Raw genomic sequence first — 19654 nt, forward strand, 5'->3', positions numbered from 1 at the left:
AATTAGGGAACATATATTCTATGATGTCCAGCTGGCTGACTACACCTTTTATTCAGGAATATTAAGCATTTAATCCTCCCCATTCCTGAACCAGAATTGGGATATTGATTAATTTTTCTCATTCTACTTTCTGGGAGTCCAAGTTCTCCATGCATTATTGCAAATAGAGATGGTATTGCTACTATATAATTGCATTATCTAGTAAATGAATCAGTGAGACTAAAAACGAAGCCCTTGAAAACCAAAAAGTAATCTCCCTTGAGAATTTTTCATGGGGCCTTCCAAAGAAATTAAGTACTATTTGTCACCGATGTTTATGGTTACAATAATGGCTGCATTCACGGTCTTTGCCTCTCTAATTCTCATTTTAAAATGCTCCTTAAATCCAGCTCTTTGATCAAAGTTGTAATCCCCTCTGATGTTATTTCTGGACAAGCAGATCCCAGACTGAAACCTGGCTTGATAGATCATGTGGTTTTAACGAAGTGGTTTGTTACTGAAACACAAACACACAATGTTGGAGATTTGGTTTTAACATAGAAGTTTATTATGTGAAAGAAATGGAGATAAATAAATTAAACCAAATTCCATATATATAAAACACATGTTTAAAGATTTCAAAACACACTGTAAGATACGGTACCACTAATCCCAATATTACTGATTTATAGTACTCACATCACCTGAGAAAATTCCCTTCTCCATCATATCAGTCTTACCTAACTGTGGCATCTATTTTTAGTCCTGAGAATCTGATAGCTCTTTCCTGAAGTTGTCATACAAGTGAGCTTTGACTTTCTTAGCTTCAGGTAATCTCTTCAGGGTTTAACCAAATACTTAGGGTCTGAAACTTTCAAACTAAACTCACAACACTGAGGTATCCTATTTCTAGCAGTTTAAAAAAGCCTCCTGTCTTCAGGAGCAACTTTTGTAGGCATCCATCTCCAACAACGCCTTGTGCAATACTGAAATTAAAAGGGCTTTCTATCAGCGTTACATGTTTAGATTAGATTACCTACAGTGTGGAAACAGGCCCTTCGGTCCAACAAGTGAACACCGACTCGCCGAAGCACAACCCACCCATACCCCTAACACTACGGGCAATTTAGCATGGCCAATTCACCTGTCCTGCACATCTTTGGACTGTGGGAGGAAATCGGAGCACCTGGAGGAAACCCACGCAGACACGGGGAGAATGTGCAAACTCCACACAGTCAGTCACCTGAGGCGGGAATTGAACCCGGGTCTCTGGCGCCGTGAGGCAGCAGTGCTAACCACTGTGCCACTGTGCCGCCCACCTAAGATGGGTGTTTCCCCTAAGATTGAAAGAAAAATTCTGGAAAATTGTACCTTAAAGCTCACCTAACATCTTACTCTCATACTGTGTTTGAAAAGAAATCACCATGGCTACAGAGCTTTTTTAAAGGTAATCATTAAACAAATTCATACTCACAGACTAAACCCAAATGCCACGTTTTCAAATTCCAAACTTTGCAGTGACTGATATTGAAGTATGTACCTCACACACATTGAATCGCACTGAGGTTTTAGTTATCTAGCCTAATACATGGATTGATGGCAGAATTGTTTGATAAGGCATCGTGAAACACCCTGGGACATTTTGCTGTTTTGAATATACTATATCAATGCAGATTGTACAGGAATAACGGCATTTCCCTTATGGGCAACAGAGCAAACTTGTAATGTAGTACTAGACTTGCATCTTATTCTTTGTGCTCAGTCATCCCAGGTGAGTATCACCAATTGCTAATGATGAACAGTGGTATGTTATAGTTGACAGATGGTCTTGATCAGTAGTACTACTGAATAAACCAATGTGCTTTCTGTGTTTATGATAATGTCCTTCTCTGATTGGGGAAAAAAAATTCAGAGTTGTTCTAGAATGTTACTTATTGTGTCTGTATCAGCTTTGAGAATTTTAACCTAGCAAGAATACCCTGCCTTTTCCCTATTACCCTGAACATTGTTTCTATTTAAATAATTATCCAGTACTCTTATGCATATTATGGTTTTACAGATCAATTTTAAAAGGATCCAAGCTTATTTTGCATGACAGTTGCACCAGGGTGTAACTGTAAGTATGAGGAAAATGCCCAGGTCTTGGACGCATTTTGACTGCAGTGCAGAAACGATCGAACTTTCCTTTTGCTGTATTTCTCAAAAAGCAATAGTCATGATTGAATATGTGATTTTCTACTGAACTGAAAATAGGAAAACTGTGATTTTTAGCAAGAAGAGGGGCATTTTAATTGCTCTGCATAAGGCTGAACTAATGTTGAGGCAGCAACAACATAATTCATAAACAGATGAACTGACTGTCTGACTGTCTATCTGTCTGTGCCTTTTCTAAAGGAGCAGTATATCTAACTTGAAATTGTGCCAATTTACCAGATTCCAAAACTAGCAAATAAAATTGAGCTTGTGCAACACTGGCTACACTGTATTGCAAAATCAGCATCACATTTATAGGTACATGTTGATTAACTTTGATGGAGTAGCTATCTGCATTAACGTGTATTGTTTCCTTTAAAATTTCAAACTGTCCATTTATTAACAAGAGTCAAAGCGTGAGTGCTTATTTTGTGTGCTGCTCTTCGTTATCAGCCTGTAATGACTTGAGATTGCTAGACTCTGCCTTTAAAAACATCTCACACCAAGTTCTAAAATTTAAATGCATTTTATGGAGAGATTAAAGAATTCAAATATATTTATATGTAAAAAAATGAAATCTTTTGTTAAATGTGATTAATTGCTGATTTCTTGGAGGTCTTTTGACAAAATGAGTAGCGTCCCTGAGCAAGAAACTTGGGGAGGTGATGGCTAGTGATAATAATGCTAGACTATTCATCTGGGTACCTTGGGTTCGAATCCTGCTATGGACTTGAATTCATTTAAAAAAGAAATTGGGAATTAAAAGTCTAATGATGGCCATAAAGCCAGTTGTCAGGAAAAGCCCATCTGGTTCACTAATGCCCTTCAGAATATTCTTACCTGATCTGGCCTACATGCAACTCCAGGCCAAGTGGCAAGGTGGTTGACTCTCAACTCTGTCTAAGCAATTAGGAATGGGCAATAAATGCTGGCCTAGCCAGTGCCGCCCACATTCTATGAATGAATAAAGAAAAATCCCCTTGAGTTCACTTCCTGTAAGGTAAAGGAAGTTGTGGCTGATCATGTCTGAAAGGAGTTTTGACACAATGATGTTGGATCATTTGGAATTTGAGTCTGTGTCTGTAGGGCTCCAAGTAAGATGCTTTATTTTTTGTCATCCTTTATACGTTGTTATGTTGAATAAAGTCAGTTGCTGCTCACTTGCAAGAGTCAAGATCTTTTTTTACTACAAGCCCTGCCCTAGGATTGAATGGCTAAGAAATATACATTAAAAACACCGCCAAACAGGTTGATTACCAACTTGTCGATCCTTGCAGCATACGCCAGTGGCACTTGGGGACACACCTGGCTTCTGGTAGTTGTATTATATCTAATTAGCTAATGTTAGTTATACCTATTGTTCTTGTGCAGTGAACTACACCTGTTATGTCAGACAAATGTCACGTATTGTTGAGATCCTCTAGTGGTCTATGCTACCACTGATAATTATGCAGGCCCTTCGACTCAGCATGGAAAAGAGGATTGATAAGCTTCTGTGTAAATTTCCATTACATATCTGAGCTTCTGTTACCTTGGCTCATGAGGAGGTTTCCAAACCGTTATTGTTTATTTTGGCAGATTAGAAAATAGGATTCGTGGCAGCACTCAACCATCATCTGCCAGTGGTTGATACCCAGAACCTAATATGACACTCAGTCAACTTATTTTACAAGTAATGGCAATAAATTCCTTCATGAATTCTCTGCCCAAAGGCAGGTCTGACCCACAACACTACAGCCTTCACCATGGTCAGGGTAAAAAGACAAGCCCGAAATTCAGCACATCCACAATAGAAATCCAATCCCATGCGGTCAATATCAATCCATAATGGTCATTCAGTCCACAAGGCCCATCACCTAAAACCCCCAACCCACACCCTTACTCCCACACTCAAAACATCTGAGTTGCTATGGCAACAAACATTTTACAGGCATGTTATAAATCCATAGCAATGGATAATGTTAGGAGCAATTTTTTTTACAAATGTTGAACTGAAGAGATTGAACTTGCTGGTTTAGAGCTTTAAAAAATTTGAAAGAAAAAACTGCTGTTGCCTAGCAACTGCGTTCTAGGGACACACAGAGAGATGAACAAAAAAATCCATAAGTCAGTCAGTCAGTGTAGGTGGGCCAGAGAGCAGAGGCAGGAGGGATAAATCTCTGGTAAGAAATCCTAATTACACCTATCAGCAGCCAGGTATGTCACATCTGACTCCTCCAGGACCTTGGGAAAGACTAACTGCTTGTCCACCCAAAAGCTGTGTGGCATCAAGAGGCTGGGTAGAGGTAATGCAATTTCAACATGAACTCTTTTCAGGACTATTACCTGTACAACACCAAGTGGAAGTAACTGTTGAAACACATCATTCATGTGGTAAAATGGCGGCATAATTCCAATAGCTAGATTAATCGAACTTTTATACTGGTTGAATCTATGTTTAAAAAATTATATCATAAATTTTGAGTGGTTTCCAGCTAATATGTTCAAATATGGAAGCTGAGTAATAAATTGAATTTCCAAATTTATTTAACCGAGTTATATAAATTTATAAACTAGAATCTAAATAGTTCTATATCCCTGAACAGTAATTTATTCAAAGTTCCAGTCTGATATTTCATTACTCCATTCAAGGAAAGTAATATAAGTAAAAATAATTTCTGCTTGTTGGTGTCCTTTAGAATTTATTAAAAAATACAAGCTGTCCTTTAGTATTCATGGGTAAATAAAATCACACTTGTCATTTCAAGTGGGTACTTGTGAGATAGAACTGAAGACCAGCACACAGTAATGAAAAGACATTCCTGAACTACTAGTGAATGGTATACTATTTCTTTTAATGATCTGGTACTTTATAAAACGTGATTATAAATTCAGAGGAGTCTTTTTTATATTTAGGAGATAGTGTAACGTGGGCAATACCAAATTATTTACCATTACACATTACCTTTGAAGTCAATTATATTGTAAATAGTCTCTGACAATTGAGGCTAGAGGAGAGGCACAGTGCTAGAGCACATTAGAATTGAACTATTAAACCGTATGATGCCAATCCATTCCTGCACAGCTTCATTTACTATCATTATTTATTGTAGGTGGATTTTCAGGGATAGTCCTGTAATTTGGCTTTCCATCACATGCTCAGGTATTGGTTCTCTGGGAAGTCATTTGTCCTGGATTCCTCTGGGCAGCGACCGAGAGGACTGCTCAAAATATCTACTGTCACTTTTGGGAACTTCCAGTAACTTGAGGCATGCAAGGGCTGAACTCAAGGTGAGTGAAAATTGTTGACATTCATTGATGAAAAACTATATACCTGACTGTGATGGAGGTGCAGTTTCCTAGTGCCTTCTTGCAGGTCTCAGTCCCATGTGATCTGAGCTCATTATGATACAGCTGTTAATATGTGCATAAGTAGATATTACTCTATTGGTACTGTTGACTTCTTACTCCACACTCAAGGACGTTTGTTGCTGCACCTTGAGTGTCTTTGGTGACTGCTCAAGTGCGGTGTGATCATACACATGCGCGGATTTGAGACAGTATCTATCCAATGACATCCATTGCATCAGCCCCACCAATACCTGAAACTCCCAATCCCAATCCGTCAGCCTAGAGTTTGCCATCCTGGAGTGGATGTGGGCAAGTGCTGACTGAGGCAAGGCACTTTAACAAAACCAAGGGAAAAAAATTTAAAATTTGGCATATGGTTTAAAAGGAAGATTTGCATTTCACAACCATAATACTGATTACATTATCATAAAATGAACAATGGAGGACTTTTTAAAAATGTGTAATCACAGTCATTGTGTAGGTAACGTGATGTCTGATATGCACACAATAAACAACCATGTGAAAATGACGTTTTTGCAATGAATTTTGAGACATAAATATTGGCCAGGACTCTGGGATAACTCTCCTGCACTTTGTGATGTTTGTCTGGAGTTGCACCAGTAATTATAGTATTTGATGCGTTGGTAGTCTGTTTCCCATACCTGGATTACATATGTTTGTGGGGATGTTAGTAGACATGTGGATCACTGGGGACTCCCAAGCTGTGGCTGTTCATCATAGGATGGTGGTCACTGATAACCTTCCAGGCATGCCAGACCCTGGACCCTGTTTGTTACTAAATGGTCAAAAGAATGGTTACTTGTTTTCCCGTTGACAGAAACAGATTGTGAGTTATAAGATTTCACTTGTAACCAATGTTTACATCTTTTTCTGGTCTCACTCAGTGTCACTGATCATTATCACCTTTTACAGCCCCGCTCATCTCAGGTCGAACCCGGGCCTATCTCGGGACCTCTTTATCAGAATCCATTTTGCCAAATTCTCCCCTCCCCCACCTTACTTGCCCCTTTCTCTTCACACTCTTCCCAATTTTTCTGATGTGCATCAACTTCCTAATTTTTAGCATTGATGCCAATGTCAGGATAAAGGTTTTGTGGCGTGTTTCACTGCCTGATCTATTCACTGATTCCCATGTTGACTTTCTCAAACAGAAAAAGGAGGCACAAATTTAGGAAACTGTAGTCAGACAGAGCCCTTGAAGAATACAAAAATAGCAGGAAAGAACTCAGACAAGGAATTAGTTGGGCTAAAAGGGGCAATGAAATGTCTTTGGCAAACAGGAAAATCCAAAGGTGTTCTATACCTATGTAAGGAACATGAGGGTATCTAGAGAAAAGGGTAGGTCAACTCATGGACTGAGTAGGGAATTGATACATGGAGCTGGAGGAAGTAGGTGAGGTCCTTACGAATACTTTGCATCAGTACTCACAAAGCAGTCGGACATGATGGTGAGACTCGGGAGAGGTATGTTATTATTCTAGGGCACGTCGATATAAAAAAGGAGGATGTTGGGTATTTTGAAAAGATTATGGTAGACAAGTCTCCAGGTCCTGATAAGATCTATCCTAGAACACTGAGGTAGGTAAGGAAATTGCTGTGTCCTTGTATGAAATCTTTGTATCTTTTTTGACCATAGTAGGGGTCCCAGGGGAGTGGCGAACAGCTAATATTGTTCTTTTGTTTAAGAAATAAAACAGGGATAAAACAGGAAATGACAGGCCGATGAGCCTTACGTCAGTGGTAGGAAAAGTATTGGAAAAGATTTTTAGTGTTAAGATTTACTCATATTTGGAAAAAAAATGGACATAATCACATTGCTTGGTGCAGAGAAGGTTATGTCTCGCAAAGTTGATTGAAGTTTTGAGGAAGTGACAAAGATGATTGATGAGAAAAGATGAGGTGGTAGACGTCTATGTGGACTTGAACAATGCCTTTGGCAAGGTCCCTCACGGCAGGCTGATATTAAAGGAGAAGTCACATGTGATCCGCGGTGAACTGGTAAGATGGATACAGAAGACACAGAGTAGTGGTGGGAAGGTGTTTTTCTGACTGGAGATCTGTGACAAGTGGTGTTCCAAATGGATCAGCGCTGGGACCCCTGTTGTTTGTAGTTTTTGTAAGTGATTTGGATGAAAATGTAGGTGGTCTAATTGGTAGGTTTGCAGATGACATAAAACTTAGGAGAGCTGCAGATAGTGAGGAGGATTGCCAGAGGATACAGCAGGATATGGATAGGCTGGAGACATGGGCAGAGAAATGGCATATGGAGTTTAATCTGGACCAATGAGATATGATGTATTTGGAAGATCTAATGTAGATGGGAAGCATGAAATAAATGGTACAACTTGGAACAACATCAACATATAGAGAGATCTAGGAATACAGGTTCACAGTTATCTAGCAACACAACTGGATAAGGTGGTCAAGGGGGCATATGGTTTGCTTGCCTTCATTAGATGGGGCATTGAATATAAAAGTTAACCAGTCATGTTGCAACTGTATAGAACTTTAGTTAGGGCAAATTTGAAATATTTTGTACAGTTCTGGTCACCGTACTACTAGAAGGATATGTAGGCTTTGGAGAGGACACAGAAATGGTTTAGCTGGATGTTGCCTGGTTTGGAGGGTTTTCACCATGAGGAGATATTGGACAAGCTAGGTTTGTTTTCACTTGAACATTGGAGGATTAGGGGCAACTTGAAGAAGGGCTTATGCCCGAAACGTCGATTCTCCTGTTCCTTGGATGCTGCCTGACCTGCTGCGCTTTTCCAGCAACACATTTTCAGCTCTGATCTCCAGCATCTGCAGTCCTCACTTTCTCCTAGGGGCAACTTGAGACAGGTTTACAAAATTATGAGACAAATAGATAGAATGGATAGTTGGAGTCTTATTCCCATGAGAAATGTCAATTACTAGGGGACAAAGTTTTCCGGTAAAAGGAGGTAAGTTAAAAGGAGATGTGAGAGGCAAGTTTTTTGCATGGAGGTGGTGGGTGCCTGGAATGCACTGCCAGAGAAGATGGTGGAGGTGGGTACAAGAGCAATATTTAAGAGGCATTTTAATAAATATATGAAGAGGCGAAGAATAGAGGGATACGACATGCGTAGAGGCAAAAAAAAATTAATTTTGAAAGGTATCATGTGTTGGTGCAATCCTGGTGGGCCGAAGGACCTGTTCTGTGCTGTTCTTTATTCTTTGAATGGGGTTATATGTTGTTAACCTTTATGACTGCCAGCTGATTTGACAGGTTTACTGCCTTCATCAGTGATTATATGATCTCCTTATGCTCGATTTGTCCTCCTCCTCAAGTTATGTATCATCTTCTGGCTCATGTACTATTCCCAAGACACATTGCCTAATCCAAAGTACTTTTTTTTAATATAAGGTTTTCCCTTTCTTATGTTAAATTACCTATCTCAGGTTTTTTCTGATTGACACATTTGAGATAGCACTTAAATTATTCTCTTCAATTATCTGCTTCTCGCTTTTCCTTATTTCATTCCAGGAATTATCTAGGGTCCCAGTCCTCTTTCATGTTCATGACCATCAAAGATTCAGTGAGTGACCCATTGAGTCTCCACCTTGGCTCGTGTTCCTGGTCTGAGGATTCCAGTCCGTCCATTGTCACACTTCTATGGGGAATGGATCATCCCATTTTACTCCATGATAATTTTATTAACTGTGGGAAATGGATCCTCTTGTTCTTCTCTATGGTTGTTCTCTAATTTACCTAATATACCTAAGGAACTACACCTTGTTTATCTGAGGAATCTATGACTATTCTTTACTTCCCAACATGGGTCCGGCAGAATCAAGAGTTCTAATCAGTTGCAATTTCTCAGACGCCTTGATTAAAAAAACTCCAGTGTCCCTCAATGAGCTTTCTTTTAAAGATATCAGTCCACAGTATTTCAACAAAACTTGAAACAAATTCCTTCAACAGACCCCTCCAAGAAGTATTAAATATGAAGCATCTTTGTAACTGCTGGGACAATGCCTTGTATATCTGAAGAATTACCCCTCATACATTCCTGAATATGTACTCTGTCCTGTTTTACCCTACAGTCATTCTTTGATTTTCCTTTGTTTACCCCAGAAACAATACTTGTTTCTGTAAGGGAACATGATCCATATGCTGCACTATCTTTGATTACTTCACCCACAGACCCAGATCCATTCCTTGGTTTGCACTCCTCATTTGACCTACTGACTTCTGATGGGAAAGTAAAGGTACACACCTATCTTTTGATGTCAACGTTTGATCCAGTAATGTTTATTGATCCTGGAAATCCTGTTGGCTACACCAGTTGTTCTGGTGAAAAGGCCACTCTCAGATATGCGGAGTTCAAAAAAGCAAAGATATTTATTTCAGCATACATGGAAGGGAGCAGATCTCATCGGTCAGGGAGCCTTACTCAATTCCACAGTATGTGTAGTCCATGTTTATAGCATTCAAGTCCTTTTTTCCCTCACACTGTTTCACTATTTGAAGACTCATTAGCCATTTGACATCTATTTGTGGGACAATTCTGTTCTGCATATAGCAGACACACAAAACCTAATATTACCACATATGATCTAATTTTGTTTTCCCCTGTTGTAATCTTACAGTGTAAGTTACTACTAAACAGTTCTTGTGAAGACAACATCCCATTTTTACATTGACAGTACCCTCAATTACCGTTGTGTTGACTATAACGTGGAGTTGCCAGTTTTGGACTATGGTGGATAAAGTCAGGAGTTACATGACACCAGGTTATAACCCAACAGGTTTGTTTGAAATCATAAGCTTTTGGAATGCTGCTCTTTCATCAGACGAAGTGTAGCACTCCGAAAGCTTGTGATTTAAAATAAATCTGTTGGACCATAACCTGCTGTCATGTGACTTCTGACATTGTGCTAGTTGAGAGAGATTTGAACAGGTCTACCAACTCTCACAGAGCATCCATGAGGGGCTGTGAGTCATTAGTGGATGCTGATTTGTATTTAACCAAAATGGCCTGGCATGGACCTCACACTACCATCAACTCAGTGGACAAACTGATTCAATGAAAGTTGCAGGAGAGCATGCTGGGAGCAGCACCAGACTTACCCAAAAATGAGGTGTCAACCTGGTGAATCTACAACAAAGAACTGCATACATACTAAATAGTGGAAGCAGCATGCGATAAACAGGGCTAAGCAATCCACAGCCATTGGGTTACAATGCATCTTGAACGTGAACTGCACATATTTAATCCATGTCATAGGGGTGCATGTGCTATAAGAATTTCTGCATTTCTTAGTCTTCAAGTGCCAGTCAGATCACAAATTCCCTTTTCATACTTCCTACACAGTGATTGCAGTTAGAAAGTGTTTTTGCATGAACATTGATTGAGAATAGAATTAAACTCTGCTCTCATACTGCATAGTTAAATAGCATGACAACATTCCCAATCCCGAACATACACACAACATAAGATTAGCGACACTGTGGGGCTTATTGCATGCTATTCTGGTGTGTATGCCATCTAAAGAGAAGAAGTTTGGAAATGGGGAAGAAACAGATGAGTTTTCTTGAGTCCTTAATGATGAACCATGTCAGCTGCGAGCTCTGTCAGAATCTCATGTTTTGATTTTGTGGCTGAAACATCTCATATTTCGTGTGTATATGCACGTGTGGGTGAGAGAGAGAGAGAAATGCTTGCATAACTGAAAAGACTTGAGAGAAAAAGTGAAAAATTGACAGACGGAGAAGACATGTTGGCTCGTTTTATTTCAATGTCAGAAAGATTAGATTTTACTTTTTACTTAATTGTATATTGTTAGAAGTTTGATCTCACAGCAAACTATGTAGTAAGTCACTGAAATTTTATCTATTGCATTTATTAAATGGCATACCAGCATCTACAAGTTACGCACCATTAACAACTTTGTTGTTCTCCATTAGCTCACCACATCCTCATTCCAAGCAGCTGTTAGTCTGAGGAAGCTCATTATTAATATTCATTAAGAACATTTGCTGTACATTGCTGGATTGAAGCGCTGAAAACACCAAGCACTTGGAACAAGAGAAGCTTTTGGATAATACTACAAAGTATAAAATGTACCATTGTCTATTGTGTAGTGGTTTGTTGATATCAAGCTTGGGTGTGCATGATTTCTTAACTTAATTTCCTTCCCTTAGCCCCTGCACCTTTATCCTGTCTTTTTGATCCATGTTTTTGGTCACTTGTCCTAACATTTCCTCCATTGGTTTTGTGTTAATTTTTACAGTGCTGTTACTTAAACAGAGAGTTGATGCTGCTGACTTGCTGGTTGCCCGAGCCTGCTGCCTCTCACTTCCTGTCTCATTCTCTGCTTCACTTGTTTCTTGCCCCAAACCTCACACATTTGCTGCCTTGCTCACCACCTTAGCTCCCCATTTCATCCGCATATGTTTGTAGATGAGGCAGCAAGGGCTCAAGGGTGTGGAGAAGGGTGGGGAGAGACTCAACAAGAGGGGCAGTGTGTTGCGTAGCAAGTGAGGTGGTGAAGGGTTGGCAAAGAACCAGCAATCTGAAACATTGTTCTTTGCTATTTGAAGTGGTCTTTGGCATTGTTATCAATAACGTCACAGGCACTGCAACTGCATGTGCAGTGAGTATGATCTTTGCAGTTGCAGTAGCAGCAAATGCAGCCTAATTTGTATTGGATGGATGAAAATGTAGGTGGTTTGATTAATAAGTTTGTAGGCAATAGAAAAATTGTTTGAGTTATAGATACTGAGGAAGGTTATTAAAGCTTACAGAAGGATATAGATCAGTGGGAAAGTTGGATGGAGAAATAGCAGATGGAGTTTAGTCTGGACAAGTGTGAGGTAATATATTTTGGAAGGTTAATTGCAAGAGCAGAATATACAGTACATGGCAGGACCCTTGGAAAAATTGATATACTTGGGGTCCAAGTTCATAGCTCCCTGAACGTGAGAACACTAGTGGATTAGTGGTAAAGGCGGCATACAGCATTCCTGCCTTCATTGGTTGGGGCACGGAATATAAAATTCATGTTGCAGCTGTGTAAGACTTTAGTTAGGCCATGTTTGGAGTATAGTATGCAGTTCTGGTCACCATATTATGGGAAGGATATGGAGCCTTTGGAGAGGCCAAGGAGGTTTTCCAGGATGTTGCCTGGATTTGAGTATATTAGCTATAAGGAGAAGTTGGACAAACTTGGATGTTTTTACTGGACCATTGGAGGCTGAGGGGCGACCTGATAGAAATATGTAAAATTGTGAGAGGCATGGATAGGTGGATAGTCAGAATCTTTTTCCCAGGATGGAAATGTCATGTACTAATGGGTATATGTTTAAAGTGAGAGGGGGAAAGTTTAAAGAAAATGTTCATGGAAGACTTTTTTACACCGAGGGTGGTAGGTGCCTGTAACATGCTGGTCAGGAAAGGTAGTAGAAGCAGATACATTACCAGAGTGTAAGAGGCATTTAGACAGATGTATGGACAGTCAGGGAAGCAAAGGATATGGACATATGCAGTCAAACGGAACTATTTCAGAATGGCATCAGGGTCAGCACAGAAATGATGATCCAAAGGCCCTGTTTCTGTGAATACATTATTTTACATATTATGTGCATGATATGTATTAAAGACACTACAGCCCAAATTATTGTTGTCATATTTCACAATGGCTCCATTATTTAGTATTTATAATTCAGAAGTCTTTATGATATGAAGACCTGGAAAATAAATTCTGTTCAGTTGTGTCACAGAGCATCTAATTTTATTTTCAAGCAGGCCTTAACTTAAAACCCAGAGCTTCCACTAAAAGCAGGGTAAACTCTCAATCAGGTTTTTAGGTTTTCCTAAGATGGATTTAGAACCTTGATACAGAATTCAGAGTCTTATGATGACCATGAACTCATTGTCGGAAAAATCAATCTGGTTCACTGAATGCCCTTTAGGGAGGAAAATGGCCATCCTTACTCGGTCGGACCGACATATGATTCCAGACCCACAGCAATATGGTTGACTCTTAACTGCCCTCTGGGAAATTGGGGATGGGCAATAAATTCTGGCCGAGCCAATGATTCCCTCATCCCATGAGTGAATGAAATAAAATTAAATTCTGGTCCTGCACCAACCAGAGCATATTCTGTATGCCCTCAAACGAGTGGAATTTAAGATTTTGGGAGCTATACAGTGGTCCTTAAAGAGAATGCTCAAGACTACTCTGGAAACCTTGAAGGTAATTTTTTAAACCATATTGGTGAGAACAGGAGGAACTTGATTCTGCTGGCCTGGCTTTGTAAAGGACTGCCAGATTTGTGTCACCTACTCTCCCCTCCCCACTCCCTAACTCCTTGGAATCAGTGAACTATCAGTGTTCATGTAGCACTGGCAGCTCACTCAGTACATTTGAGTGAGGTCCAAACCTGAAAATGTTGGACAGGTGGTGTGATTGCCAGACATCCAGTCAAGATGAAAAATACCCCCACTATCTGCTGTTCACATTCTTGTGCCAAGCTTGGTTTGCAAGTTTTGAACACTGAAGATGGGAATAATTCAAATTTATAGATCAGTGTGCAATTGTTTTACTTGGCTTGTGACTTAACCACAATTTTACAACAGTGAGAGAGCCTAAGTTGCAATAGAAACAATTTTGTTTGGATTGAAGCATCAATCTCTGCAAGTAACAATTGGTCAGTATGAAGCTTTTAAAAGATCAAAAAGTTATTGGAAATATCTGAGAAGCTTTTCACTTTAATAGAGGCTCTGACAATGCTAATGATTAAAAGCAGGAGAATTGTTGTCCATATCTCACAAAACATGTTTTAAAAAGCTTTAGATTAATTCTCATAGTGTTGATTTTTATTTGGCTTAGGTTACTTTGAGGAACAGTTTAATGGATTTTTCTATAGAGTTGCAGGTTCAGAAAGGGGTTAGTGTGACTAATACTCTACAGTGCAAGAGGAGGAAGATCCTCTGAGAACGAGCTATATGATAACTGTATTGTACTTGCTCCCTGAGAGAATAAGGACAGCCAGTCTACTGTCAGTGCGTTCTAAAGCAGGAGACCATCCAAATAGGATAGGAAGGGAAGTGTATGGTATTAACAGGAAATTCAGGACCTTGGTGGGGGACATTTAACACCCTTTGTAAGCTGAATCAAAAATCCCATGTCTGGTGTCAATGTGAAGGACATCTTGAACTAGCTTGGAAGCATATTAAAGAAGAAAGGGAGGGGCTCAGATCAAATCATTGCAATCCATGTTGGAACCAAACATAAAGAAGACTTCCAACAACATAAAGAAGAATACCAGGAGCAAGGAGCCAAATCAAAGAATTAGAAGTCAATGTTTATGGTGCAAATCATGTGCAAATTATAGGTGTAGGGATAAGCAGATAAGAGCGGTACGCACATGGCTGATGTAGTGGTGTGAGTGCCAGCATTACAACAAGAATGAACTATACTTTTGACTCTTACTAAGCCAAATAGCCCTTGTAGAATGGTTAAGTGGTGATCACAAGGACTCTAAAAGAATCAATGAGAGTGAGTGGAGCTCAAGTAATTTGAAACATTTGCAAAGGTAGAAATTAGAGAATCAACTAGAATGTATACCTTCAGCAGTGCAGGTGAAGGTACAATTTAACATAATGTAATTAATGTAGCTGAATTGTTTTTGTATGATTTCGTAAAGTAAGAAACAAATTGATTGAATTGCAGGCTCAAATGCAATTTGTAAAGTATGACATGGCAGCCATTACTGAGATATGACAGCAAGACAGTTTGGAATGGAATCAAATATTCTAGGTTAAAAATCCTTAGGAAAGGTGAAGAAATTAGTTGTGGGATGGGAGTGGCCTCTGTATTTCAGTGAAATCACTGCAGTGATGAAAGGGTATAACAAAAGTAAGCAGGTAATGGAGACTTTATGGATAAAATTGAAAAGGAAAAGATTTTATGATTATACAATGTAAGTTGTGTATCAAAGCTTTGATAGAACCTTTAAATCAGCATGTAGTAATGACAACATAGTTTTGATGGGGGATTTTAACTTTCATGTAGAGAGGGATAAGAAGATGAGTGAATGACAAACTGGTAGTGAATTGCTTAATTGTTTCTAAGATATTTTTCCGCAACAATATGCTCCAGTAGTGTGTGCCAGGCATATTAGACTCAGTCATGAGCTGGATTTAGTTAAAAGTGTAATGATACGTGACTATTTATCTCATAGCAGTCATGAAATGATTGATTTAACTTTGTCTTTGCAAGAGAGAAATATAAAACAGCTATAGAGATTCGGATTTAATTGAATTTAATAAGCGATAAAGAGGGTTCTATTTGATGGACTGACATCCGTACTCGGACAGGAGAGTGCTGGGACATGCTGTAACTGAATTGAGCAGGTCTCCAGCAGAAAGGATAAATAGGGTGATCTGTACAAGAGTAAATGAAGGAGAGGATTGTTGTCTGGAGTATATGACTTTCTGTTAATGGGTGAAATGACAGAAATTCAGTGAGAAGTACTGAAAGAGAATTAACACGACACAGAACTAGTATTATCTCTCAAGGGGCAAGACATCTATTTCCCAAAAACAAACATTGTAAAGACACAGAGCCAGACAGCTGAACCAAATCCACCTTTCCACCTCTTTTTTCCTAAATAGGTAAAATTAAAACCTTCAAAGACTCTCAAAATTGATCCCATTGGTTCCTGACCAGACTTTTCTTGAAAATCCAGTCTCAGTCTTTGCGAATAATTGATTCTTGACACTAGTTTATAGCTTAAACAAAAGATTTAGCAATTTATTAACAGTGTAGTAACTTTAGTAGAACAAAATTAAACAACCAAGTAATCTAATTGGATTCTGCTATAAACTCAAAAACCTTTGTTTTCAGCCCCATTCACCCAAAAGACAGGCAGACAAACACAAGCAAACACAATAATTTTTTTTTTTAAAACTGACCAGGTAATGTAAGTGGCTTTCATGATAGTTTCTTGGTTGATTTCCTGAGATGTTGATCAGCGTCACCTTTGCGGGTTCACTCAGATGAAAGCAGTATACTTATAACTTATTTTTAAATTCGCTGAGCTTCCAAGAGCTGCTTATGGGAGGTAAGGCAGGAAGCTTTCAAATTTTCATCCTATGGTGCCAACAACCAGATTCCTTTTTCTCAGAAAACACAGTCTAAAACCCAGTTCTAGCTTTAACTACTCCCTGACAGACTGACCATCTTCTCCGTGAGGGCCCAGTTACCATTCAACATCTGCTGTCTGCTTGAGCACAAGGTCTTTTCCAGACTTGCTAGAACCAGTTCCCAAATATTGACCTTGTTACTAGTCTACTTCTGCTGTCTGTAAGAAAGTGTATGTTTTCATCATTAACTTGAGGTGAAAGAAGGCTAAGGTATAGGAGTAGGGTGGCATGGTAGCTCAGTGATTAGCATGGTTGCCTCACGGTCCCAGGGACCCGGGTTTGATTCCCGCCTCAGGCGACTGTCTGTGTGGAGTTTACACATTCTCCCTGTGCCTGTGTGGATTTCTTCTGGGTGCTCTGGTTTCCTCCCACTGTCCAAAGATGTGCAGGTCAGGTGAATTGGCCATGCTAAATTACCCATAGGATTAGGTGCATTAGTCAGAGGGAAATGGTCTGGATGGGTTACTTTTTAGAGGGTAGGTGTGGACTCGTTGGGCTGAAGTGCCTGTTTTTACACTGTAGTGAATCTAATCTAATTGAGTACCATCATAATTGTCCCTGAGGGCCACAGCCTCAGTGATAACCCTACCTTTGATGGCCAGTACTGTCCAGTCCATAGGATTAAGCTGTGCAGAAGTTTATCCCTCTAGGTTTTTTTCTTGGAGGAAAGTGTAAAGTATGCATTGTTATGCAGGATGTATGGGTAGTATGGCTATCATGGTTGATTAGTTGGGAATATTTGCAAACTGAGTGTTCAAGGTGTGATTTATCACTGCACTTTGTGTATGATGGGGAGGCAAAACAAGCAAATGGTCTACTTGGGTGTTGTTTGGTTGGGATTGTTGGCCAATGTGCCAGTGGTGGAGCTAACAGTAAATCCCTCCTGAACGTTTACCTGGCAGCTGTCTTGCTTTCTTGACGTCACAGGGCACCCTTCTTTGTGGCACCTTTTTCACTTCCAGTGCAATGTGAAACTTTGATATATGTTGTCCAACATGCTCAGCAGTAGCTGAATCTCCCACACTTCTGAAAACACTTCCGACACCTCCAGCTGCCAGAATGCACCTTCCCTTTAAGAGGATCAGGCTAGCTTTAGATAGCTTGAAGCACATTTGAGATTTAGTCGTAACAAATAAATGCAGGCACTGAATAGTGTAGGGAGTATTAATTTCAGATGTTAGCTAGCAGCTCAAATCTAATGCAGCAACTTTAACAAAATAAATGGGCACTGATTAATGACTCGATAAATGCGGCCCCTATTTCAAAAGTCATCCAATGTATTTGCCAGCATTTGACACGCTGAATGAGAAAGTGAAACTGAGAAATCAAGGAAAGGATGATAAAAATGAGTGAAAATGATTGACAGAAGAGAATATTTGGTCCATCAACCATGCTCCACACAAGCCTGGTGCCTAAGACATGCTCTCACCTCCAGGAGTCATGTACTCCATTGGAATAGAAAACATATGAGAACATGACAGAGGTTGTGTGAGTTCAGAAAAACTTATCAAGTGAAGTAACCAGAAATGAAAACAATTCAGGATGTCACTCCAACTGAGAATCAGTTCTAAGGAAGAGAAGTACCATTAATGCTACCTGAAATGGGCTGCATGGTGGCACAGTGCCAGAGACCCGGGTTCAATTCTGCCTCAGGCAACTGTCTGTGTGGAGTTTGCACATTCTCCCCGTGTCTGTGTGGATTTCCTCCGGGTGCTCTGGTTTCCTCCCACAGTCCAAAGAAAAACGTGCAGGTTAGGCGAATTGGCCATGCTAAATTGGCCATAGTGTTAGATGAATGGGTAAATGTAGAGGAATGGGTCTGGGTGGGTTGCTCTTCGGAGGGTCAGTGTGGACTTGTTGGGCTGAAGGGCCTGTTTCTATATAGTTAGTAATCTAAATCTGAAATAACTCCACAGAGGTCAGTATCCCATCACCAAGTTGCCCTCACTTTACATGTGGAGAATCCTTGACACTGATCCAGCTTCCTCAGAACCAGCTCTCAGAGTGAAAAGAACCCCTTGCACTTCTGTTTATATCTATCAGCCAGGGCTCCCTGATTGGACCAGATTGACAGCCACAATCAGGGAACTCAGATTCTATGACGTCCATCTAGCTGACCTCGTTACAATCATTACACTACCAAGATAGAAACAGACATTTGAAGAAGGCTGAATTTATAAGAGGGTGGGCCTATTTTTCCCAGAACTTAATATTTGAACTGTTCAGAGTAGCGTGCAATGTGACACAGTACTAAAATAGTTGTCAAGAGTCCTGGTTCCTCAATGATAAATTCACTCCATCCCTATTCTGCCACAGGTATTTTGATAACACCATTCTCTCTGACTCACAATATTTGGTGTTCAACTCCCAGTCTAGGGCTCAAGGGCAAAAATCAAGTCTGACCATCCTGTCGAGTCCTGGTAGTCAGCTCCCAGCATTGTCGGGATGCCATCTGTGGGATGAGATGTTAAGCTCTGGCCCCTATGCTTGCGTTGGATAGACGTAAAAGATTCCATGGCATAATAATGAAGAGAAACTGGGTAGTTTTCTGTCCTGGCCAATATTTGTCTCTCGGTTAACATCACAAAAATATTTTCTGGTCATTATCATATTGCTCCCTTTGAGCAAGTGTGCTGTATGTAAATTTGTTACATTACTTATGTTAGTGCCACTTGGAATGACTACATTTGAAAGTACTTAATTAGATCCATATGAGACATCCAATGGCCATGCAAAATGCAAAATGAATGCAAGTTTTTATTTTATCAAAACTATAAATGATATTTTGTACAACTGTGATAAAGATAGACTTATTGCTCAGTCTGTACCCTTGCTCTCCATGTGGTGTTCAATGTGATTCATCAGTTGTGGGATGGTTGTAGCTGGGAATCAGCAAGAGATTTCCTTTGCCCACCGTGACTTGAAGGTTGAAGGATAAACATTGGCGAGGCCATTTA

The 19654-nt window shown here is 39.8% G+C and overlaps 1 protein-coding gene across 1 annotated transcript in view; it reads left to right on the forward strand.

The window, feature by feature from the left end:
• Positions 1 to 5275: 5275 nt before the first annotated feature.
• Positions 5276 to 19654, forward strand: part of LOC122541729 (myelin transcription factor 1-like protein) — a 558875-nt gene continuing 544496 nt past the window's right edge. The window contains exon 1 of the mRNA XM_087978037.1: positions 5276 to 5442. The gene's annotated coding sequence lies outside the window, so the exon portion shown is untranslated. The remainder of the gene's footprint in view (positions 5443 to 19654) is intronic.

This window comes from Chiloscyllium plagiosum, unplaced genomic scaffold, assembly GCF_037043375.1.
Source record: "Chiloscyllium plagiosum isolate Xiang-an unplaced genomic scaffold, Cpla_swu_hap1 HiC_scaffold_3, whole genome shotgun sequence".
In the NCBI taxonomy this organism is placed as follows: Eukaryota; Metazoa; Chordata; class Chondrichthyes; order Orectolobiformes; family Hemiscylliidae; genus Chiloscyllium; species Chiloscyllium plagiosum.